General features: G+C 47.1%; 1 protein-coding gene across 7 annotated transcripts in view; it reads left to right on the top strand.

The window, feature by feature from the left end:
• Window positions 1–25,212, top strand: part of Ppfibp2 (PTPRF interacting protein, binding protein 2 (liprin beta 2)) — a 149,755-nt gene that overhangs the window by 1,022 nt on the left and 123,521 nt on the right. For 2 of the 7 annotated variants that reach the window (XM_013511945.1, XM_013511946.1), the window contains exon 1: window positions 71–290. The exons of 1 other annotated variant lie outside the window; for it this stretch is intronic. The gene's annotated coding sequence lies outside the window, so the exon portion shown is untranslated. Of the gene's footprint in view, window positions 1–70; window positions 291–25,212 lie in introns of those variants that run through there. 4 more of the 7 variants (XM_005380196.2, XM_005380198.2, XM_005380195.2 and 1 more) reach the window with 3 other exon arrangements.

Consider the following 25,212-nt stretch of genomic DNA (forward strand, 5'->3'; position numbering starts at 1 on the left):
AGTTCCCGAGAGCAGCGGTAGCGCCCGAGGCGGAGGAGGAGCGACCGCGGCGCGGGGCGGCCCCAGGGGTGGGACAGCGACGCTTCGGGACGAGCCTCCGGCGCGGTGCCCGCCCCCGTCACGTGGACGCCAGAGCCGCTGCGGCGGGTCGGTCCGCTGGGGCTCGGCAGTTGGTCGGTGGCCGGGGACCTGTGGCTGGCTTCTCGGCTCTCATGGTCGGAGGTGGGAGGGACACGCGAGCGGCCCGCACACCTGAGCCGCCCGGACCGGAGCCAGCGCCCCGCATTCAGGTCAGTGCGCTTCCCCGATGCGCCCGGACTCGCCAGTGTTCGGACCGGGCTCCCCGAGCGGGACTTTGCCTGGGAAACCGAGACCCCAGCTCCGAGAACCACGCGGGTCCTGGGGGGTCACTCAGTGCCTCTTGGGTCCGGGAGCTGGTCCCAGGCGCGAGGTCGGGGACCTCACCTCTTCTCTGGTCAGAAGATGAGAAGGACGGTGGGTAACTCTTGTGGATTTGCTTCAAAACTCCACTGTTAACTTGCGGGGCGCCGCGGACAGTCCGCGATCTACAGGTGCCAGGGTGGCGCTGGTGACGCCAGCGGTCGTACACCTCGGAGTTCTGCGTGGGTACGGATGGCCCAGCTGCGCTCCCGGAGCAGCGAAAACCTCGAGCTTGGAAGCTTTAGGACTTTGCTCAGGCAAATCTCGGTTCGACAGTGCGTGCGTCCCATACTGTTAATGCAAAAACGTACTTTTCAAAAGATCAGGCTGCTAAATGCTAGTAGACTGCAAGATAGGAATGATCCTGTTTAAAAATGGGTCCCCCTCCTTTACTGACTCCAGACCAGCTGTTTTTTCTTCGATGAAAATAAGATTATATATTTAAAGGCCAGAACTTCCAAGGTTTGGGTAGGACTGAAATACACATTCTATTCATTCTTGCAAGTCTGACTTAGAGCATCTGGATATTTGGTGTAGATCTGTTTCCCTTTTCATATTTTGGTCTACTTCCTCTCTTTCTCTTCTTCTCGCTCTTTCCTCCATTCTTCCTTAATTGATTGTAATACAAAGCTGATGGATTTACACATTTTGTGGTATGTATTGTGAAGTTAAGTGTTCAACTACAGAACGGTAGTTGATCATAGATATCAATAATGTTCAGATTCTGATTTTACTGGTATAATCATAAATTCATATATTAGAACAATCATATTGGTTTAGTGATAGATATAACTCAGCCTTCAGGCTTGGGTTATTGTTAGGAGGAAAACACTGGGTATTATCTGATTTAGAAGTTCATTCTCTCTTGGGCTCAAGAGATCTCATTTGTGTTCTACTTACATTCATATTTAAAGTACTTTGAATGGGGAGATAAGGGAGATTAGTGACTCACTTGCATCCTTATGAGGTTTTATTTAACTTTTGTTGTTGCTGTGGTGCTGGTTACAGGGCTTTACTCATGCTAGGCGTGGGCTCTACCACTGAGCTACATCCCAGCCCTTATACAGTGCGTTTTAACTAGTAGTAGTCGTATTACTTTGAAATTTGGTGATGCCGGTTACTAGCTTATTGGCTGCTGGGAGAGTGTCAGTAGTCTCTTCTCCACTGGGATAGCTAAGGCAAATGCACTAAAACTTTAAGACAAAGTGGAATGATATAAATTACATGGGGGTAGGAACAAAGTTGTGGAAATTCCCGTCTTTCCTCTGGGCAGGCAGAGTCTGGGATAATTCTTAAAAAGGGGTAATATATGTATGTGCTAGAACTCAAAGGATTTCTTCTGGGTTTCTCCAGGTGGGTGTGAGCAAGGTGGCTTGGACTGTGAGAGTTGCATAGACAGGCAGGCTTGGACTAGCCTTGGGAAGTGGCCAGTCATCTAGCTTGGCTCCCATGGCGGGTGGTGGACAACAGAGCGATGACTAGGGCAGTACAGGATCCCAGTTGGTCATGAGAACTTTGTCTGAAGGTGCAGTATGGGGAATGGGAGTCAATATAGGTTTTCAAGCAGGAGACTAAGGGGTCTGTGAGCTTCTCAAAGAGACTTTAGCTCTTCCAGCTCCCTGTCTGACAGAAAATCCACTAAATACTTGTGGAATGAGTGGTTCAGCACTGGAGGAGAGCTTCTCAAACGTTAATGGGCCCAAGTCACCTGAGGATTGGGTTCAAATGCAGATTCTGAGATCAGGTATGGGACCTGGCTTTCTGCATTTCTAATTTGGCGGGGAAGGTGCCTACCACTTTGTCATCTGTGGCAAGAATGTGTGCTTTGAAATTGCCTGGGAAGCTTTGTAAACTATTCAGATTTAGTAGATCTGGGATGTTTTTACAAAGTTCCCCAGGTAGTTCTAACTGGCAGATGAAAATGGCTGTAGTAGGGCTGGGGATATAGCTCTGCGTGGCAAGTGCAAGGTCTAGAGTTCGACTCCAGGTACCAAAAAAAGAAAATGGCTGTAGTGGACTTCACAGTGCTTGGGAGGCAGTGACCAAGGGAAACAAAGACCCTGGGCCCTGGAGGACAGTTAGGAAACTAAAAGTGTAGGTTAGGGTAGAAATGGTAGGTGAGGCCTTACTGTGGGCCTGAAAAGGGGTGAAGTTGGTTCAGAAGAGACCTTGGGCAGACAAAATCTGTAGGACACGGGGCTAAGGAGTGGGAGATGTCAGTCCACTTGAGATTGATTAGACATGATAATAAAGAAGGAGAAACAATTTTGGGGAAACGAGGCTTTGGATATGAGAAATGGTGTACTGTTTAGGTGTTAGTGTCTGGAAGGTTTTTGAAACTGAGCGTTAGATTTTTTCCCTGCTGAAATGTAACTCTGTTCGTGATGCTGTCCTGCTTAAAATCCTCTGGTGTTTGCCCTAGTGGCACATCTAAGGAAGAGTGAAAACAAACACAACGAACAAGGTATTTAAATGTTAAGTTCGGTAGATCGTACACCCCCATTTGAGATGTGATACTCTGTCATCACCAATTGGTTTGGGCACAGCCACTCTGACCCTCTTGGCAGCTTTGTTTTTCCTGAGTCACTACTTTCCTGCTTCCTCCTTCCTAAAAGTTCCGCTTCCCTTGGCCTTTATGTGTCCTAGTATTATTTTTTGTTTTAGTACTTGATGGCACCTACATTACCCTGTTTTCACAGATTCTAGGAAGGGTGAAAAGTGAGCTGTATCCCTCATAATCTCTTATATGCCTTTTTTTGTGTGTGTGGTGATTCTGAGGATTGAGCCCAGGTCCTTTGCACTGAGCTACATCTCTAGCTCTTTTTATTTTTTGAGACAGCAGTCTTGCCAAATTGCTTAAGCTGGGCTCAACCTTACAGTTTTCTTGCCTTAGACCCCAGAGTAGCTGGATACGACTGCCTCACCCTTGTACACTCTTAAAGCTGGATCCTTTGGAACTTGTGGGTTTCTTCAAGGCCCAGTCTTACTCTACACACCTAGGAGATTCTGCCCTGGAACAGTTTGGTGAGCTTTAGGCCCAGATCTCTTTAAGGCCTCTGAAATTCCCAGGGGCTATCTACTCTGAGCTTTATTTTCAGCAAATTGACCATTTCTGATGGTTTTAAGTTCATTAGTTTATGCTTCTTGGCAATCCTTGTTTTCATCTCCTCTGTGTCGCTATCACATTCATACACACACATTTATGTGTACTTAGAGCTGAGCATGACTTGGGCACAATACTCTTCATCACCCTGTTCCACACCATGTGGTAATCTGGGCTGTAACACATCTGTAGATACAAATGGGGTAGGATTGCCTGTCTGATAGGATAGAGCAATGGTAGTGAAACTGGTGGCATGCATGTTATTGTTTTTCTGTTAAGACAAAAGATGTTAAGGTATGAGTTGTGTTTTCTAAACTAAGACCTCAGTATTCAGGTTTAATTGCAGAGTTGACACTTTGTGATAAGTAAGTGGGTTACAGGTAGCACTTTTGGTCTCTGAAAGGTTCACCATCACTGGGATAGAGTAGCATATTTGTAGGATCTTCCAGGCTGGGTAGAAGCTGGCCCTAATTCTGCTTTCCATCTCCAACTCTACCGTTGCTCAAACTGAGGACATCAACAATTTCTATTTTTGTGATCTGCTCTGCCTTTGTACATATGACTTCCACTTCCCAGAAATACATGTTAGGTCTGCTCCATAAGATGGACAAGCTCTTACTAATCCTTCAGGATGTAGATCAACCTCTTGGAACCTGATCAACCTCAAGTCTTTTTTATTCTGTTCATATATATGATCTCTCTTTTTTTTTTTTTCCTGGTACCGGAAATTGAACTCAGGACCTTGCACTTGCACTTACCAGGCAGGTGCTTGTGCCACTGAGCTATATCCCCAGCTCTCTTTTCATATATATGGATCACAAGTGCAGATCTCAGTTGTTCTACTCAGTGACTTTATTTGCATGTTTCTCCCTAGGCTCTGAGCTGCTGTAGGGCTGCATCAGCTCTTGTGTCTGGTCCCACACTTTGCAGATAATCAGGAAGAATTTATGGCAGATGTGGCTCTGCGATGGCTGGCTTTGGGATGTTTAGCTCAGTAAAAAGGGAAAAGGATTGTTTATTTTGTATGGGTGGTGAGGGAATGACTAGGAGCAGAAGCTCAAAGATTGGGAGGAAGAACAGGCCCAAAGCGGAGTGGGTGCACTTGGTGAGGGTCTTGAGGTGGTGGTGGGGATGCAGGGAGAGGAGAGGGTGGAGTCTCCGCCTGGGGAGAGGTGTGGGAGCCTCTGAAAGCTGGAGCTAAAGAATTTAAATTTTCTTTTGATGACATTCAAGTTTTCTGAACATGGAAAAGGCGTGATAAAAGTCATGTTTGCAGGGAAATTCTGGGCTGCAAAGGCCAGGGTGGAGGGACAGAAAGGGAGTTCTTGTGAGTACACGCTATTTGTATTACCCATAGAGGCAGGCTGGAGCTTAAATTATGGCAATGGCAATAGCAATGGAGAGGAGGGAACAGAAGGAAGTGAGCTTGCCAAGAAATCCAGCAGGATTTGGTGACTGATTGGATTTGAGGGAGACAGAAAAGAGTCAAATTGGGCATTGACATTTTGTGCTAGTTTGCTGGAGAAGAATAAGGCAATTGTGAGTCGTATGAGAGGGTGGAGGAGCTCCTTGGAAGGGGAAAGGGGAAAGAGGGGCACTGATTCTTTTTGGAATCAGAAGTCATGTTTGGATAGTTTCTTTCTTGCTCTTTAGGTGCTTCCTGCCCCGACCCCCTTTATGTTTTTACCTAAGAGGATGATGAAGCCAAAACAACCTGCCCAAGGTCTCCCAGCTTTTGGTGGCAGAACTCAGGCCTCCTGGCCTTTTGGGCAGACCTCTGCCATGTGGAGCACAGTGAGTTTGGCCAGAGGAAGCTACCAGACAGTCCAGGTGGAGATTCCATTAGGCCATGAGAAATGGAAATGAGACTAGATTGCGGTGAATTCTGTCTGTAGGACAGCTAAATTTGGTACGATACAGGTCAAAGACTCAGGGAGTGTCTGCTAGCAGCCAATGCCAATGGGGGCTGTGAAGGCTTGTGAAGGCCTATATGTGGGGCTGATGAGGTAGGGAGTGCTTTTATGAACTTGTATACTTGTTATGTTCAATATGGGTGCATGTGTATTAATTGAATTTTTATGTGATTGGAGCCACCAGTGAATTTACCAATTCCGTGGAAAGATGTTTTCCATTGTCTAAACACCCTTTCCCCTCCAGACAGATGGTAGGGGCACAGTCAGCCGGTTCATAAGAAGTTACGGGGATGGGAGTGGGGGGAGCCATTGGGGCTTCCTCCAGCTAGGGATCTGTGTAGGGGCGGAGCCGGGGATCCAGATGATTGAGTGAGGGCCACACCTATCTGTTTAGGAGCAAGGACTTTATCTGGAATCTGTACTGCTGTCAAGAGACTCAGTGGCCGAGGCTGTAGGTTCCCTGGCTTCTCAGACTCCAGCACAAAATCTCACCTTTGTCATAGACCATAACACAGTGGCTATTTCAATTTGCTAAGGCAGAGCTGGGTTAATTAGTGGGAAACAGATTATCACCCCGCGTGTGGTAGTTGCCAGCGACTCGTGGAATACTGAAATTCAACTTTGAGGAAAAACTTGTCAGTCCTCCATGGCTGTGTGTGTGTGTGCACGCGCGTGCGTGCCAGCATATGTGTGTGGTACTGGGGTTAAACCCAGGATCTGTGCACTGAGCTACATGCCCATCTCTTTTTATTTTTTAAATCTGGGGATAGAGTCTCGCTAAATTGCCAAGCCTGGTTTTAAATTTTCAGTGCTCCTGCTTCAGCCTTCCAGGAATTACAAATGTGCCTCCATGCCTGGCTTTCAAGCTTTCTTTTGAGCTGTATAGCTGAGTCTTACCAATTTCTACCTTTGTTCCGAGGTTGTATACACACACACACACACACACACACACTCACACACACCTACCTCATGGTATAAGTGATAGGTACAGGGATAAATTGCAAACCTGAGCATTGGGTTACCCAAGTCTTAGGAATGTCTTATGCAGAGGTACATGGGTGGAGAACCCGTTAGCAAACCTTCAGAAAGAGATTAGTTAGCCCAGGTGCAGCTATGGGGAATAGATCCTACAGGGCCTCTCCCCTGTAGCTACGGTGGCATTACCAGCATATTGTGCTTTGGGTATGTTTGTTTCTTTCTGGGACTGAGAACAGTATAGGGAAGGAATGAATGATCCAAATCCCAGGTTTCTCTGCATGCTTAGGGATAGCCAATGCTTGTTGATTACTGGAAGGTGTTTGGTGGGACAGTTAGAACTACTGCTCCAGCCCTCCAGGGTAAAGACGTATTGCTCAGCACTTGTATACATGGTTGGAATGTGCCAATCACGTGCAGCTGGGCAGGGACCACTATGAGCTGAAGGGCCACCCCTGTGACTGCACTGGTTGTCCCAAGACATCTTCTTAGCAAACTGCTCTAACTTGTTCCTGCCAGAAAGACTCAGAGAACCCTGCCATAAGGAACTTCTTGATTGACAACCGTGTGTGTGTGTGTGTGTGTGTGTGTGTGTGTATGCATACAGGGAGAGAAAGGAGGGGGAGAGAGACAGAGAGAGAGACCAAGCTGTAAGGACCAATGGAACAGGAAAGAGCAGAGCCACAATTCAACTCAAGCTAAGAAAACGGGTCAGGACAACTTCTCTCAAGGACAGCAGGTTCCTTCTTCCTATACATGGCCTTCTTTCCCCTAAATCAAAGAGGACATTTTGCATGAATAATTTGCTCAATGCTACACTGCTTCATAGAGGCAATAGCAGAGGAGGCAGGCCTCACAGAAAACTTTTTCCAGAGATAGGGAGGAAATGGAACTTCCAGCTTGCTTTTTCTTCTTCTTCTTCTTCTTTTTTTTGGTTTCACTGAGTTGCCCAGGCTGGCGTTCGCTCATGTGATCCTGCCACTTCTGCCTCCCAAGAGCCGGGATTGTAGGCGTGCACCATGCCTAGCTTCAGGTTGCAAGCTTTGATAAAGGGCTTGTCTCATGAGTTAGGGATGTTCTTCTCATTTTATGGGAAGGAAACTTTTTTTCAATGTTGGGAATCCAACCCAGGGCTTTGTGTGTGCTAGGGAAGTGCTGTACCACTGAGCTATACTCCCAGTCCTGGGAAACGGATTTTTGAAAGTTGCAGAGCATTTGATTTAATTTTATTTATTGTCCATATGGATGCTTTTGAGAGCGAAAGGAGGTGAATAAGTGCTAAACTATGTGGACCTCGGGAGGATAGGACTGTCCCAGGCACACAGGCATGTGTGGCATCAAACTCATAAACAAGGTTTAAAAATCCAAATTCTTTGAGAGCCCCAGGCATGCAAGGGGTGAGGGGATAGTGGAGAGTGGACTGGCATGGGGATAGGACAGACGTTAGAATGTGATTTTGGTTGGAATGGCAGTTCTTCTTCAAAATTTCATCAGAGTGAAGGAACAGTTCTTGGCTTTAACACTGATCCTGACTGGATGTCATGAAGAAGTTTGATTACATAAGCTCCTCCTGCGACCAGCCAAGACATCTGGTTCTTCAGTGCAGCATTGCCTACCTGGTAACAGCGACAACAGCCTGTGTGTTTGTCTAGGTTTTTACTACATCTTAGCACTGGTGCTGCACAATGTCCAGGGTGGGGATTATAGTCCTGCTTCTGGAGAGGAAGAAACTGCCCCCTCCTGGCCCCTACCCCTGTTCCTTCCTGATGGGAAGCAGGTTTTCTCTACCATTAGGGGCTGACCTCCCTGATCCTTTAGGACCCTGGTAGCTCTAGAACGGGGGCTATAAATTAAACAGTCCTCCATCTGCTGTTGCTCCTCTGAGCAAGTCTCCTTACCTCTCTGAGCTTTAAATGACTCTTTTGTTTAAATAGTAACAGACATACTGTGATAGAATGGAATAATGCGATCAGTGTTGATTACATGGGTTGGCACATCCTAGACACTCAAATGGTATTGTCATTATTAGTTTCCTTTTCTCAGGAAGCCTTGTCAAAAGGAGTGGTTGACATCATCCAGAGGGCTTGTGCTGAAATTTCAGAGGGGAGTAGTATTCTCTGGGCTTCTAGGTGTGACCCCCGCAAAGGTCAGCCATGGGGAAGGTAAGCAGAAAGCCCGGGATATAAGCAGAAAGCCAGGAGGCAGAAGTACATGGCAGGATCGGTAGTTGCCTGGTTTCAAATGGCTGGTCACCAGCATGCAGGACAGGGGCAGCACACAGAAAGAGCTCAGAGCCTACCTACATCATCAGCTCAATGAGATGTGGCATGTAAGTGCAAAGTCCTGCCCTTAGGCTCCCCAAATCAATTTGTGTGTGCCCTGCCTGTCCATGAGGAAAGGTCACACAAATTGGCTTAGCCTGACTGCATTACTAGAAATCCTGAGTTGAGACCTTGGTAAACTTTTCCCTGTATTGGTCAGAACCGGTCATACCTGGAGGCAAGTGGGAGAGGGACCCCAGGTGCTGCAAAGCTTTGGAAGGATCTGAGAACACCCAAGAAGATACAGGGAGGTAGCTTCCAATCTCAGGTGGGTATGGGAGTTATGTTGTGCATTGCTCAGATGGCAGAGTTGCTGATCCACAGTAGTGAATGTTAGGGGAATTAAAGAGGAGGCAGATTTTAGAATGAGATGATGCCAAAAATATTCTGTAGAACTCAAGCTTGTCTCAAGAGCTGAGCAGTTGTCTTGGAGCATGACTGGAGTATACCTGAAAAGGGTATGTACGTACTGCTCAAGTGGTATTGACCAGAAGTTTGTGAAATAACATGGGAGGCAGGTTGTGCTGCAAGAATATATGTATAACTGAAAAGATGACAAGGTTTAGACAGAATAGGCTTTGTGAATCAACTAATTGGGACTACTGGGACTGGGTCCCAACAAGAGTTAGAGCCAGAGTTACACCCACAGTACTAGAGCAGGTGTGAAGGAAGAGGAGAGTACATAGGGCTCTTTGATCCATCAGATGCCATGGGTTAAAGAGCATGAGCTTCTCTTATGTAATTGAACAAACAGATCAAAAAACAATGAGAAGACTTAGCTAGAGTCCTCCCACTGTTAAACGTTGAGCAAATTGGGACTATGGATGGAGGTTTGAATGCCAAACTAAGAAGCTGGACTTTATGCTGTCATGGTGGGGAATAATTGGTGGCTTCAGAGCAGAGATGACTTGAAGCAAATGTGGGGTGGAGTGTGGATAGGAGAATGAGAGAGGACAGTGGCGTAGAAGCTCTCCAAACCTAAGTCACAGGCTGAACATCCCATTTAATTTTGGGTCAGGAGAGGGGAAAGGCTCTGAGGAGAGCTTCTGTGGGTTGAAACTCCGAGGCTGTGATCCTCAGGAAGTGATGTAGCATCTGTATTCTCTGCTGCCTCCTTGGCCTGACCGCCTGACTAGGCCATGAAGGCTCTTTCAGACTTATGGAGCAACCTGCATAGATTGCGAGAATGTAGCATCTTCGCACCTGGAGAACCAGAGCATGTGGTCTTAGGCATTGGCTTCCCAGCATTCAGGAGGGTATGTGCCTTAGTTACATTTCTCGTTGCTAAGACAAAATACCCAACGTCTACAAATTCAGGGAGGAAAGGTTTATGGAGCGCACAATTTGTAGAGGTTTCAGCTCATAGTTGGCTGGCTCCAAGGCGGAGTGGCATGGCAGAGGGGCATCGCAGAGGAGAAACAGTCCGTGGCAAAGAGGGCAGCCAGAAGGCAGCAAGCAGTAAGCAAGGGACGTGTGACCCATGACCCCCTTTCTGTTCCTTACAATTTATCCAGCCTACCTACCCTTAGGGCAGATAACATTCACACCTAGGGTGGGACATCCTTAATCCTCTGCAGAACTGTACCAAATCAATCAGTGGACTAATTTAATAACCACACACCCTTGATCCCAGCATCACACACTCCAGATCCAGCCACCTCTGAAAAGCCCCACCTCTGACCATATGTGGCTTTAGAGGAACAGCTCAACATACACCATATGGCAGGTAGAGAAGCAAGGGGGGCGCTGTGTGGTCTGAGGCACTGGACTCACAGCATCCAGTAGATAACGGTGGGCATAAAAGGGGATGGTTGAGAAGGGCGTTGATGAAACCACTGGGGAGTCTAACTTGCAGCCTGGGCCACAGTGCAGGGTTCCAGCCCCGGGAGGAGGCAAGGAAGGGCTGTGGGCACCAGGGCCTTCTTCAAGTATGCTGAGGTTTTGGGTGGGGTTCAGTTCGTGGAAAGAAGGAGAGCTTTGTGGTTAGGCCACGTGGATGTCTGAGGGGTAGGACATCCTGGCCTGGGTGGCAGGCAGAGAGCCTGGCAGCCCCAGCATCAGAACTGGCCTGCAAGGCCTGGGGAAACTCCCATCATTTCAGGAGCAGAAGTAGAGCATAATTCCTGAGAATCCTGGAGTTAGTAGGCCCATGGCCTCGTTGATTATTTCAGTCATAAAGTCCTTTTCCAACCGTTCTCTTCTCTGAGAACTGTGCCGGTGGGAACAGGAGATGAACAAGACGTGTCTCCTGCCTAAGTGTTACTTAAGGATTGTTCCCCTCACTGAAACCAGGCTGTAATAACCACTAACAAAAATAGAGTCAGTAGTCAGAGAAAGAAGAGGTTGGGCTTGCTGAGCAGGCAGCCTTTGAGGAGGGTCTTGGAGGAAAGACAGAGAGGCTGGCGATGCCCTTCTCTGTGGATGTGAAGGGAATTGGCAGAGGGAGCAACCATACACAAAGAAAGCATGGGGAGTGGAAATTAAGGGGCATGTGTGGGAAAAAAAAGCCAGTGTTTAGGTTTGGCTAGAGCTACGGAGTAATGAGGTTAGATAGGGCACCAGAGATTGGCCATTAGCATTTGTTAAGTACCAGCCCTGACCCCAGGCATTGGGCACAGAGTCTGTTCTCACTTAAATCTCAACAGCAGCCTTTCAGGGCTTTAACTCAGGAGTTTAACAGACTGCAGTAAGATTCATGACTTTCTCAAGGTCCTGTAGCTGGTGCAGTTACATTTATGTTCGGTCCACCTCACCCCAAACTCGTGTTCTTTCCACCTACCTTGCCACCATGGTTAGAGGCCAGGTTCTTCAGAGTTCATTACAGGGAAGACTTTTTTCCTTAATCACGATGAGGCAGGAAGATGGTCAGTCAACATGTCAGACCACATTAACCTTCCAGAAAGCCTTGGTGAATGTGAAGCACCTCCCGGTCGTGGGAATTCATGCTTGTATACATACACATAGGTAGGAGATAAATCTCTAAAACAGGTGATGCACAATTTTTCATGGTATAGAAACTTTTAATACCTGACTGCTGTAGGCAGTTTGTAATTCTTAGCTAAATTCCTTATTTTTACCCCCACTGAAAAAAGTATGTTTAAGTGGGGCTGGATAATACTGTTCTCTAATTTATAAAAAAGTGGTTTTTAGCCTGAACTATTTTATCGTTAATAACAAGTCGTTTACAACTAACCTCACCTGCTTAGGACTCCAGGGTGTCAGCCTTGAAGGATGTTTAGCAAGAGTGATGCTCCAGAGTAGGGTGGAAAGGTTAGGTGAAGGATGAAAGTCAGAGAAACCTGGGAGTTGCCCAGGTGGGAGAGGAGGGACTGATGGCCTTGCAGGGGCGTGGAGTGGGTGCTGGCGTTCCTGTGTGAAAGGACGGCATTGTTTCCATGCATGGCATGTTCAGGCGTTGTGCAGGTGGGTGTTGGTGGGGAACGTGTGCTCACATCAGCCCATGTCCTGCAGAGCCAGCTAGTCCTTATTGCTGAGCAGGTCTGCCTAGCACCTCATCTTTGTCCAGCTTGGCCCTCCTATTGGAGCTCAGAACCCAGGTTTGGCCTGGAAACTACACCTTGCTTCTATCCTCAGGGTGGACCTGGTCCTTTAGGCTTTCAAAAAGGAAGTTTTCCCTCAGCTTCGAACATTGGAGAAGACCAGCGAAGGAGGTTGTACCAACCATTGGGAAGATGCATTGGCTTTTCAGAGAGGAGACAGGGTGGTATCTGGGCTGCAATGACTTAAGTTTTCACATTAAGAGGACATTTCACTGGGGAGAGAACTCTAGCTGCAGATCCTACCTACTAATAAGGTGTACTGCAAAGACCATTAAGAGGCATTCTAGTGTCACAAAACTATTCTCAAATGTCACGACCACTGATTTTGAAAGAAATTTTAAATCAAGTGACAGTTGGATAAAGAGTGATGTTCATGAGAAGGATCCTATAATCTTCTGAGAACATCACTGTGAAATACCATACATGGAAACGTTCCCTTAGTAACTCCTGCTGTGACTGCCTATCAGCTATAGTTGTTCCTGTTAGAGTGTGGTGTCTATGATAAACAATTTTGTGGCCACTCTTTTACAGTGGTACAACTCAGTTGCCTTCTCACAAGGCTATCTCTGGAGTTAATTGGGCATGTTCAGGGCCAATGCGTAGGCCACAGACCTGCTGCTCTAAGGCCAAAACCAGCCATAAATATGGTTGGGACTTGGTCCTCTTCTTCTTTTACTCCACAGAGCCCAGCTTCAGCTTTAGCCTCTGTGTCTAGGGCTTCCCAAATCCATATACCCAGCTCTGATGTCTCTATCAAGTACCTGTCACTCAATGGGTTGAGCATCTTAGGGTTGGTTTATTCCTTGTCCTTAGGCAGGGCCACCTTGTAAGACTCTGAGAGAAGTGGCCAAGGAAGTATTATAGTTTGGGGTTTTGCAAGGGGTACAATATAATACAGGACACATATTTTATAAGATTATTTATAATAGTCACCCAAAGAATCATATACAAACAGAGAGTGCAGGAAATCTGTCCACACACTAAAGACCGAAGAATCCAGCTGAGGGCCTGGATCCCACAGTAATGTCCTGCGTGAGTTCAGCTGAAGATCTAGAGCCCTTAACAATGCCCCCCTGAGTCCAACTACAGGCCAAGATCCCAGAACAATGTCTCATGCAGGCCTGTTTTATGGGTCTGCTCTGAGAAGGCCCAAACGTCAGTGGTGGAAGCTAGAAAGACTGTCAATGGGATGAAGGATCTGTGCTAGCAGGCTGAGGGATCTTCACTGGAGCCAGGAAGTGATACTTAAGTAAGAACTAGAGCTCCCTGCAAAGTACCACAGCCATCCTCAGCAACAGTGAGGTCCTGAGCTCCTCTGATCATGAGGAAAGCTGAGTTCCCATCAGGAGGGCTAACGAAACAAGCTTCTCCAGGAGACTGAGCAGTGCACCATCTTCCCCTCCGGAGCCAGGAAGTGATGCTCAAAGTGAGGACCAGAGCTCCCCCAAAGTGAACCGAAGCCATTCTCAGTGACAGCGAAGTCCCGAGCTCCTCCTCCCATGAGAATAGCCAAGTTGATCAGGAAAGCCAGCATGACAAGGTCCTCCAGCAGAATGGCCCAAGAAAACCACCAACTTCCAACAACCTCCCAACAGTTTCTAACAGCCTACCTAACAGCCTCTAAACTTCTTCTCCAGCTCTGCCTCTTATACTGCTGGCAACAATCCTCAGGTGGGCCTCCCACACCCAGCACCAGGCTGGTTTAGTTCAACTGAGTGTTGTTACAAGTTGACCACCAATTGTCAGTCCACCAAAGGAAGATACAAAGGGGCTAGAAGAGTGGGCATATGATCTATTAGAAACTTTCAGCTCTAGAAGGCAATGGCCCTGACCTTGCTATCTTTTTGCCAGGTACTGCTAAAGAGACCTGAAAATCCCAGAGCATGCACACTCTGGTTGAGTTCTTGTACCCCCGTGGTCTGCCTATGCTGGGGCTGGCTCCAAGAAATTTGACCATTTCACAAAGGGAGTCAACAGTGTGTATCCCCGCCCACTCCAATACCAACATTTAGGGCATGGGGAGGAGTCTTGGTCAATTCTATCTTCTGGGACTGTGTAGTTAGTGAATGCTGTTTTCTTGAATGGAGAGATGGGGGATGTTGCATATTTACCAGGTCAGGCACTAAGTGGATGGACAGTTTAGTCTGTGCTTTCTGTCTCTCTCTCTCTCTCTCTCTCTTTTTTTTTTTGGTACCGAGAACTGAACTCAGGAACTTGTGCTTGCCAGGCAGGCACTTATGCCACTGAGCTATATTCCTGACCCAGTCTGTCCTTTCTTTTAATGCACTGATCAGCTCTGTATGAAGCAGGTATAATCCCCATTACATAATAATCTGAGAGCTAATATATATTACCCAAGGTAAAAGAATCTAATCTATTTTGTAAGTGATAGAGCCAGGATTTAAACTCAAATCTCTTTGACCTTGCTAGGATCTGAATGTTTATGAGCTCCTAAACTTTATATGTTTAAATCCTAAGCCCCGAGGTGATGGATGGAATTATAAGGTGATTAGGTCATGAGACTGGGGCCCTTGTGAATGGGATTAGTCCCTTTGTAAAAGAGGTCTGAGAGAGCTAGCTAGTCCTTCCCACTCTGTGAGGGCACAGCCAGAGGCTACCATCTATGAATCAAGAACATGAAACACTGAATCTTATAGAGTGTGGATTTTGGAGTTCCCAACCTTGGGAAGTGTAAGAAATAAACTTGGGTTGTTTATAAACTATATACCAGTTGTGTTATAGCAGTCGGAAGGGACTAAGGCAAAGCTGGACTTTTTCTGCTGCACCTGCAGCTCTTACTCTTTAGGGTTGGACATCCCCACTCACTGGAAATAAAGAAGTTCTAAAGGGTGCTGGGCTGGGTTGAGCTAGTATGTGGGAACTGGTGTCTGAACTACCACCTCTCTGGTGGCTCTTTTGAGTCATATAGATCTCTATACCTTTCACTTCTTCCTTAGAGGCTGAAGGACTGCTTGGGTTTCTTCTATGGGGGAATGAAACCTCTGCTTTATGAAAGAAGTGAAGAAGAATGGAAAGAAGTACCCAGAAAATTTTTAGAGGTTCCCACTCCTCTGGGATCCATCTGATAAACTTTCTGGAACAATATACTGCTTGGGCCCCAGGGAGGGGCTACCTAGTACAGTGTAAGTCTCCTGTGGGCTTGTTCTTACTCTGCAATAGTGTATGTGCAAAAGGGGGATTACAGTATCACTTTCCTTGGGAAAGTTCCCAAGTCATCCTCTGGCCACAGATGGGAGGGAAGTGATCTGAACCACAAGTGTCTTGTGATTGGCCAGCTAAGGTGAAGAGACTGGCCCTCCCTCTTCCTCCAACCTACATCATATACTAGAGTTGTTGAATTGGGTTGACAACAGAGGGCTGGTTTCTTGAATGAGGCTTAACAGCTGATCATTTTGTAGGGGTGTTAGGATTTCCTCCTTTCAGTATCCTGAAGTCTGGCCTGACTACCTGGTCCTGGTCCCCAGGTGTGATTCCACTGAGAAATGACTTACAAAGAACTAGATAGAGAAATATGAAGAACTGCCCTTACCTGGATGTCATTTAATGGCTGAGAATGTGATGCACATGTCTCCATTGAACTGAGAGGGAAGAAACACCAATGAATCAGAACAAAAACCAACAACTCCAGAGAGGAGGCTGTCTTCTTCCTCTAGCTTTTCCAAGCTGTCTGTCCAAGATCAGATGAGTGTCTATATGAGTCTCATTGGCTGCTAAAACAAAGGGAGCTCACATAGCAGAAACTTACTTTCTGCTAATTCCAGAGCCCCGAAGCCCAAGATCAAGGTCTTAGCAGGGTTGGCTTCTTCTGTGGCCTTTCTCTTTGGGTTGCAGATGGCTGTCTTCTCCCTGTGTCTTCTTTTGGTTTTTCCTCTGTACTTATCTGTCCTAACCTCTTGTAGTAACACAATTATATTGGATTAAGGCCTACCCCAATTTAATTACTTCTTTAAAGACCCTTCTTCCAAATATGGTCACATTCTGAGGTCAGGAGTTCAACATACCAGTTCTGGGGGACACAGTTCAGCCCATAAGAGGGTGTTTCCAAAATGCTTAGTAAACAGGCCCAGTGTCGCAATGAAAGACAAAGAGGCACTCACTGCTGGCCTTGCCAAGCTGGGGACAAGAAGAGGAAGGTATACCCAGCCTAGCCTGTAGGAGAAACTTGACTGGCCTTGTGGAAAGGCTTAGCCTAGTAAAGCTTGGAGCTGGGCTCTATAGTGGCAGCCTCGCCTTCTGGAAGTAGTGGGTTCTTTGGTGTCTTCATCTGGCTCCCACGCAGCTTTCTGCCCTCCAGTGAAGGCACGGCTGCTAATACCTTCTAACCTTGGCCTTTCCCTGTGCCGGAGGCAGAAGCGAGGCTGTGGAAGACAGTGCACACAGGCTGGACTTTAAGGAAGTTCTTTGGTCTCCTTCTGGTGTTTTTATTTGTGTTTGAGACAGGTTCTTGAGGTGTTGCCTAGGCTATTCTCAGACTCTTGGATCCAGGTGATCAGCTACTCTAGCCTCAGCCTCCTGAGTAGCTGAAGCTGTAAGTGTGTGCCACTGCACCCAGATCTGTTTATTTTTTTAATCCCAGAGGAAAAACATTGCATGGAATCAAAATTAAATTATTCAACACATGTTGAAATGAAGGTTCAAAATACTGAATAAATTTTGATTAATTCAATTAGTATTTACCTAATGTCTGCCAAATTCTGTGGCCTGACCTCCTGTGGGCAGCTAGAGAGGCTTGTAGGAGGTAGCTCTCTGCAGGCTAAAGTTATGCATGAGGCCTTAAAAACTCTAATATAATAGAAAAAACATGCCAATTCAGGCATGCTTTTTCTTGTTGCTTAGCATTGTAAAATAATAGAATGAGGAGAAAGGCCTGGTTTTATCATCTGTCAGGGGAAGTTTGTCCTTTGGGAGTATATTTGCATTCATCATTTGTCTCCTGCTCATGCCAAACTCAAACACAGCCAAGTCTCCCTTGTGGTAGGGTTGCCTTTGCCTCTGAATATCAGGCTGCAAGAGAGGGGCCTTAGATTTGGAGAAAGTTAGATCTGAGAGGCTGTCATGGACAACCACCAAGGTCACATGCCCTTCTCCCTTTGATCTCTGCTGAGATAAACACTTCCTGTCTACCTGTGTCCAGTTCTTTGCTGGGCCCTCAGACACATTGAGAAATAATGTTACTTTCATTCCTAGAAATAATGTAAACAAGGTTAGTTCCAGGTAAGACAGGAGCAGAGAATGGAGTCATCCAGCATCTTCAGGGACTGAGGATAGTGATGTCAGGAAAGGCCACGTGGAGGTAGTACATATGGATACGGCCCTGGAATGGGTAGGACTTGGAAGGATGTATCCCCAGTAGAGGAAGCAGAGAAAACAGAGACAGGGAGATCTTCCTGATTTGGAAGGTGGGAAGTGGTTCACCGTGGCTGGGACTCAGCTTGCTGAGAGGTATAGCTGGAAAGTGGACCATAGTGGAGGACTTTGGCTGAGCTGCGGAGACTTTTTTTACAAGCAGTGGGGAGCCAGCTGTGGAAAGTTTGGGAGCAGTGGAGTACTGTACCAACTCTGGAACATGCCCTGCCTGTATTTGGGGGAATGGATTTGGCTGGAGGTAGGAACTAGAGGAGGCAGCTTTTGCAATCTGAGAGGTGATGACGGGGAGACAAGAGGTGAGAAGAGTTTGGTTAGTATGAGAACCTGTTCAGGGAGTCTGAGTGGTACTGTAGAAAGAATGCCGTATGAGTCATCAGGAATTTAGGTTTAAATCTCAGTTCTGCTGGAAGGAAAGGTGGAATCTCATATACTGCCTTCCTCACCCTCCAAGAAGCCCAGAGCTCCATTCGGTAGGTTTTTGTTTTTAATCTTAAATTATAAAGAAAATTCCAGCATACACTAAGGAAGCGGGAACAGTATAATAAATCCTCATACCCATCAGCCAGCTTCAACAATAACCTCTTGCTGTTACTTTTTTTTTTTAGGGGTGGTTTTTGAGATGAAGGGTTTGGGCTGTATTCAACTTGAGGTTGCATTTAAGAATTTCTCTGAATCTGACTCTGATCAGTGAAATGATGTCATATCCATTTGTTCTTCCCTGATCAGTGAAATGATGTCATATCCATTTGTTCTTCCCTGGAGGTAACTTGAATGTGTGTGTGTGTGCTGGCTGCTGCAAGGAGGAAAATGAAGATTTTGTGGTTTTTTATTTTGCTTTTTTAAAAAAAAAATGTAGTTCAGGCTGGCCTTGAACTCCTACCTCAACGTCCTGAGTGTTGAGATGATTACAGGTGTGTGCCACTACATCCAGCTGAGGATTTCTTTTGAAGGGTTTTTTCTGGGGTTGAAAAGACACATTGCCAGCAGGGGCCTGTTAGTGCATAAGATCTTATCTGTGGGGTGAAAGTGCAGAGAGGGTGGAGGTAAGGACTGCTGGGAGGGTGAATTGTAGGGTCAGACGTGCTCATTGGAATGTGCCTGGTGTGGCCGAGGGCCTAATTCACATCATCCCACCTGATAACACTCATCTACAAAACCAGGCACCAGTGAATTAATTCAGTTGGTGGGCATTGTTCGGTGGCCACGACATAAACACTTGCCCTCTCAGATCGCCTGCTTGGCGTTGCCCTACATGGTAAAGTGAATTATAGCATCAACAGCAAGTTGGTGGGGAGCAGAGCTCCGCAACAGAGGGCACCATGTGGAATGCAGGCGCATCACCCTGGCGGTGATGGCACCTCCTAGCTAGCCACTGTGCTCTGACCCTCGGAGCTGGTGTGTTGGTCACCAGTGTGCCAGACAGACCAACACTTCCATGAGCACCATTGCTTTGTTCTTCACTGTGATAGTAGCCTTGCTTGGTTTGGACACAGCAACTGTACATGCTACTCAAATGCCCTCTGAGCTTGGCAATAAATGAAAAATGGGACCAGGAGTCAGGGAGAACAAAATACCAATTGTATAGTGAATATAAGTATTCACAGAATGTGGCCCATAGGGTTCCCAGTGCATACGTTTGCTGAATTAACATTCCCACTTGCAGTAGAGACTTAAATGAGAGCAGTGTCACTCTGCAAAAGGCCACCTCCTTCATCAAGTGGCTTTAGGGAGAATGGGAAGGATGAGGATGATCTTTACATGCTCAGTTCTTCCCCTCATTCACACCAGTTACTTAACTGCCCCATGGGAGGAAGTCTTGCAGAGAGAAGATGTTAGTATTCTCTCATTGGATATTCCCATGGCAACAAGGACCAAAAGGAAAGGAAGGTGCATGTTGTGGGTCTCAGTGGAGGTTTATTTAGACAGGCAGTGGTGAGGATGCAGTCATAAAGGACACAGAATTGTCTGGGCATTGAAAAGTTTTGTTGAACAGTGATAGGGGAAGGGACCTTTATGTTGGGGGGACACCCTGAAGAAGGCACATGACATGAGAATGCTCTCCCTTGGATGGAGTTTCCAGGACTCAGGAAGTGGTAGGAGGTGTCAGGCTTGGTGAGAAGTGTTGCATAGTGGTGAGGAGTGTAGGGTCAGACTGCTTGCATTCAAATTCTATCTCTGCTACTCCTGGATTTGTGATTTGGCCAAGTTCATTAACCTTTTCTCTTTTTTTTGTGGTACCGGGAATTGAACTCAGGACCTTGCACTTGCCAGGCAGCACTTATACCTCTGAGCTATATCCCTGGCCCCTCATTAACCTTTTCAAGCATCAGTTTCCTTGTTTGTGAAGTCTGGATATCACAGTTGTGAATACTGAGATATGAAATACATACATATATCCAGCTTAACACACAGGGTGCTTAATAAATGGTACCATTATTAATACCATCATGGGTCTGGGGCAGTTTGGGATAAGCACTGATGTGTGTGCTGATTCAAGCTAGGACTGCTCTGGGAAAGGAGGCCCTGCAGTGAACACAGGCTGGGCAGGGCATCTCTGCAGAGAGACCTATGGAGACTTGGGGTGAGGGTGGGGTCATAGGTAAGTGCTTAGTTCAGGGAGGAGCCCAAGAGTGCTTTGTCCCAACTGCCAAAAGAGATGAGTATCTCACTGATGAGACACCAAGGAAATAGACCAGCTGATGCTGACAGACTGCTGTCTAAGTGATTTCTTTCTTTTTCCTTTCCAGTGCTGGGGCTTGAACTCATACCTTAGCACTGAGCTACATCCTCAGCCCTTTTAAAAAAATTCTTTTGAGACAGGGGCTTGCGAAGTTGCTTAGTTAACTAGGCTGTGCTCAAACCCGCAGTTGTCCTGTTTTAGCCCCATGAGTGCTGGGAGTACAAGTGTGTACCACCATACCGGCTACTTTACTCTTTGTTTGTTTTGTTTTTTTGTCTTTTTGAGACAGCGTCTTGCTATGCAGTTCAGGCTGCCTTGAGCTCACTTTGTAGCCCAGGCTGGTCTTGAACTCGCAATGATCCTGCTACCTCAGCCTCCCGAGGGCTGGGATTACAGGCATGCACCACCTTGCCCAGCCTTACTTAACCTTCAAAGGCACCCTTTCAATTCAGCACTATCCCCATTTTATCAATAAGGAAGCTGAGGCACAGAGGTGATACATAGTGAGTGTCAGAATCAGAGTTCTTACCAAGCTAGCCTGACTCTAGCTAGTGCTTTTTAACCCCAGCTTAGCCTCTGCAGGAGATAACAGTGGGAGCAGCTCAGCAGACAGGACAGCATCAGTGCGCATGTACTGCAGTTGGTGTCAGAGGGAATGCTAGGTGAGCAGTTGGATTCTGGCACCAAAGAGAAGCATGACATCATGACGTGGGCGTAGGGTCACAGGGAGAGTCTTAGGATAGAGGAGGCTTTCATGTTTGTGTGGGTTGAGAGGATCAGGAGGATGAAAGAGGTGCAGGCTCCACTTAGGGTGTGTAATGAAGAGGATGGGCTTCTGTGCTGATAGACGAGTGGCCCAGGGGCAGCTCTTCCACAGGATGAAGGAGGGATCTAAAGAGCAGAAAGGGGGATTTGAGGGGTTTCATTTCTCACTGGAGAGAGCTGCATGAGAACTTGCTGAGCAGGAGTCTGACAGGAAAGAAACAAGAACTTAGAGATCTTGGGTGTGACTAACAGAAGGCAGAAGAGACACCTGACCCTGGCTCCCCAGGCAGAGGAGAGTGAGGATAAGTGGTGACCAGAGAGGCAGAGGTGCCAAAGAGCAGGCGCAGGTGGGCCAGCAGGTGGCTGGAGAGACGCAGAGGTTGGGGTGAAGACCCACGTGTTGACTACAGCACGGGCTGTGGGGCACAGGGTAAAGAGCCCTATCTGAAGTAAGGGGGTGGGGAGAGGGAAAGGGGCCCGAGAGAAGTGTGGGGAGGGTGTGGGTGGAGACTGGCATGGGCGACATAGGGGACAAGCTGCCATAGACTTGGGAGGAGGAACGCAGAGAGCCCTGTGAGCGCCGCTGAGATGGGTCCTTGCCTTGGCTCCTTGCATCCTTCTGCATGTTTTGCTCAGAAGAATAAGAGGCTTCCAGCTGCTCCCTTCCGCGGTGCCATTCTCTGGTGACACAGTCCAAGTCCAAGGGGTGAGAGGAGGCAAAAGTCCCTCCCAAAGCTGGTCCCAGCTTTCCTCCTCCTCCTCCTCCTCCTCCTCCTCTGGCCTCAGAGCTAATCTTTGTAAAATGGGGCTGATGACTGTAATAAGTCCCTCACAAATGAGATAATGAGAACCAAGTCTTTTCCAGAGAAGCTGCTGCTTCTCCTAGGAGGCAGGGGCCCTGCTGCGAACTTCAGAGCAGGCTGTGTTTACAGGCAGGTGGAAATTGCCCAGGCGCAAGTAATTTGCCATCATTCTGATGCGTTGTCGCTCTGAGAGTGAGCTGTGCTCGTGCCTTGTGTCCTGGCTCGCTCGTCACGGCTACATCTCAGTCTCTGGGGTACAGCCCCATTTACATTCACTTCTCAGACCTGCACTGTGAGGCTCCAAGAAGGAAAGCACACCTCTTTCCCTCCCAGTGCTCTAAGTGGCTGCAGTCCTCCACCTGAGAGGACACAGATAAACCTGTCTGACAGTATGAGGGGCAGACTGGTGGAGGGGCCCCCTGCTCTGACCCCTGGATCCTCCTGGGTCAGAGGTAGCATCCCACTCTGCATGTCGCTCTTTCCGAAGGCACATGTTCCAGCTTTTCTTCCCCTTCCCCACCCTGAATCCCTGTCCCTCTTGATGTGCCTGCATTGTCTGTCCTCTGAGATCTGCCCAAGCTGTCCAAAGACAGCAGGCCTTGGGTAAGGCCATGGCTTTGATCACCGGGGTTGTCGTGACCTCTTACCACAATTACTTTTTGTACTGGGAAAAGGCGGGGGGGATCAGAATGTGAAGAGCAGATATGGGAGGTGTGAACAGACAGGGAAGGGTGAGGCAGGCATTTGAAAATACAAAGCAAGGTACTGAAGAGAGCCTCAGCTTCTCAGTGCTCCTCCAGCTGAGGTCAGATGTGCTCTCTGGGTGTGAACTGTCCGAACCTCATACTCATCGGGTTCCTGGCCAGACCCTGCGCTCCTCTTTGTGGACTGGGCCCAATTCCGGTGTTTCATGCTCGTGGCCTTGGGGTTGTGTTTCTCTTAAGTAGCTTGCCATTTCCGGAAGATGTCACTCCTGCCTGCTTCTGAAACTGGGACAGAGAGGCTGGAAGTCTGGCTTCCTGGCACCTGGAAGGAAGGTCTTATTGTCTCATGCTGTTCTTCACACTCGTTACGGGATGGTGTTTGGGTTTGTGACTGAGTGCCCTGCGGCTGCTACTTGTTGAAAGCCTGTGTGAGATCCTCAAACCTTGTTTAACTTAGGGCTGTAGTTTGGTGAGAAGGGCTGGAGTGGTTTGGGTAGGTGCATCTGGGTGGGGCTGCGCCAAAGGAGGTTGGTGGTAGAGCAGGGGCGTGCGATGTGAGTTGGCTGGCTGTCAAATGGACCGTCCAGAAAACAAGGTAATGCAAGGGGGACGGGTGAGGCAGATGAAAGAGATGAGATCACCACTAGCATGAATCTAAAGAGCTGATGTTCTCTTGTCTTTCTCTGCAGCATGGGTTGCTCTTGCATCTTCCCTTGTGAGCATTTCATTTGGCTCTGGTGCCACTCCTGCTTCTCTTAGCTGTTTTGCAGTCTCTTTGGTGGGACCCTCCTCCTTGATGGCTTCATGGTGGCGTGTTCTAGAGTTTTAACGTGGTCAGCTCCCTAGTGTAGATCTCCAGCACAGACTTCTCTGAACATCAGTGTCATGGTTACTTTTCTCTTATTGGTGAGACAAAATACCCAATATCCAGAGTTAAAGAGGAAAAGGTTTATTTAGCTCACGGTTTGTGGCAGTTTCATTCCATAATCATTTGGCTCCAAGGCAGGGTGGCATGGCACAGGGGCAGCTGTTCAAGGTGGCAGAAAACAGCAAAAGCAACAAGAGCAAAAGGGAGGGCAAGCCTCTTTTCCTTCCTTATACTGCAGGCTACCCCCCTCGGGTGGGTATAGCACTCATACCATCTCCCTGCCCTCCTCTTGCACAGGATGAGGATGTTTACAAAGTGAAGACCCTGGGCCCTGCTAAGTCACTTAGATAAACTTTTAAACTTCTCAAGTTGACACCATGTATCCACCATTACAACCAGATTCTATTTCCAAATGGCCACTCAGTATATCTTTCTAGGCATCCTTAGGCATTGTAAAACAGACATTTCAAAACCACTGTCTGGATTTTACTCCCACATGTCCCACATTCTTGATCCTGTTTCCCTGGTACTCAGGGCAAAGACTTTGTAGTCGTGCTCAATCTTCTCTCTTATGCCCCTTCCAGTCTTTCAGTAAATCTTAATCTAAAACTCTTTACTGGCTTTGCCCTCTATATAGTTGGCAATTAAAACACCCACCACCATAATTCTGGTCCAAGCTACCTTCAGTTTTGGCTTGACTTCCTGCATTCAGTCATTTTCTAAACAGCATGCAGAATAATCCTTTTAAAAGCTAAGACAGATCATGCCACCATGTGCTCAAAACCCTTCAATGGGTTCCTGTGTCAGACAAGTGGAAGAACAGGGAGAAGGGTATGCATTCTCAGGCAGACTGCCTAATCTGTTTTCTCAGCTGTAGTAGGCAGAGTAATTCCTAACTGGAGTGTGTGTGGATTAAGTGAGAAATGTTGGCTAAACCTTTATCAAGTAGCTAACAGGTACCTGCCCCAAATAAGGTAGCTAAACAGAAGACTGGAGCATATCTTAATTGAATTTTGGCACTGGGTTAGGCATACCACAAGTACTATTTTAGTGCTTTATTTTTTGTGTGTGTGTGTGTGTAGTACTGGGGATTAAACTCAGGGAGCGCTGAACTACATCCCCGCTGTTCTTCTTTCTTTTCTTGTTGAGACAGGATCTCCTGGGTTGAGTTTGGCTGGCGTTGTTTGCCATTCTTCTGCCTCCACCTCTTCAGTAGCTGGCATTACAAGTGTATGTTGCTGTACCTAGGTTATTTTTCAATGTTTTTGATTGTTTTAACTTAAAAAAAATCTTTACCATAAATTTTTTGTGAAAAAAAATTGAGGGTCAAACCCAGGACCTTGAACATGCAGGCAAATGTTCTACCTAAGAGTTACCTCCCCAGCCCCAGGTGTTTTAATTTTTATCACACCTATGTAGCCATAGAATTTAAAAAGTCAAATAATTATACATGATTTTTAAAAAGATGTCTTCCCACCTGTGCACCTCTATTGTTCTTCAGATGTAACCACTTTAGTTCTTTTCTTGTTTTGTTTGTTTTTGAGACAGGGTCTTGCTGTGTAATTCAGGCTGGCCTTAACATCACTATGTAGCCCCACCTGCCTTAGGCTCCTGAGTGCTGGGATTATAGGCGTGTGCTACCATGCACAGCTTTTAAAATTCTTTTATTACCTCTACATGTTTCTCTAAAA

The sequence above is a fragment of the Chinchilla lanigera genome, unplaced genomic scaffold (genome assembly GCF_000276665.1).
Source record: "Chinchilla lanigera isolate Chin_1 unplaced genomic scaffold, ChiLan1.0 scaffold00013, whole genome shotgun sequence".
Taxonomy (NCBI): domain Eukaryota; kingdom Metazoa; phylum Chordata; class Mammalia; order Rodentia; family Chinchillidae; genus Chinchilla; species Chinchilla lanigera.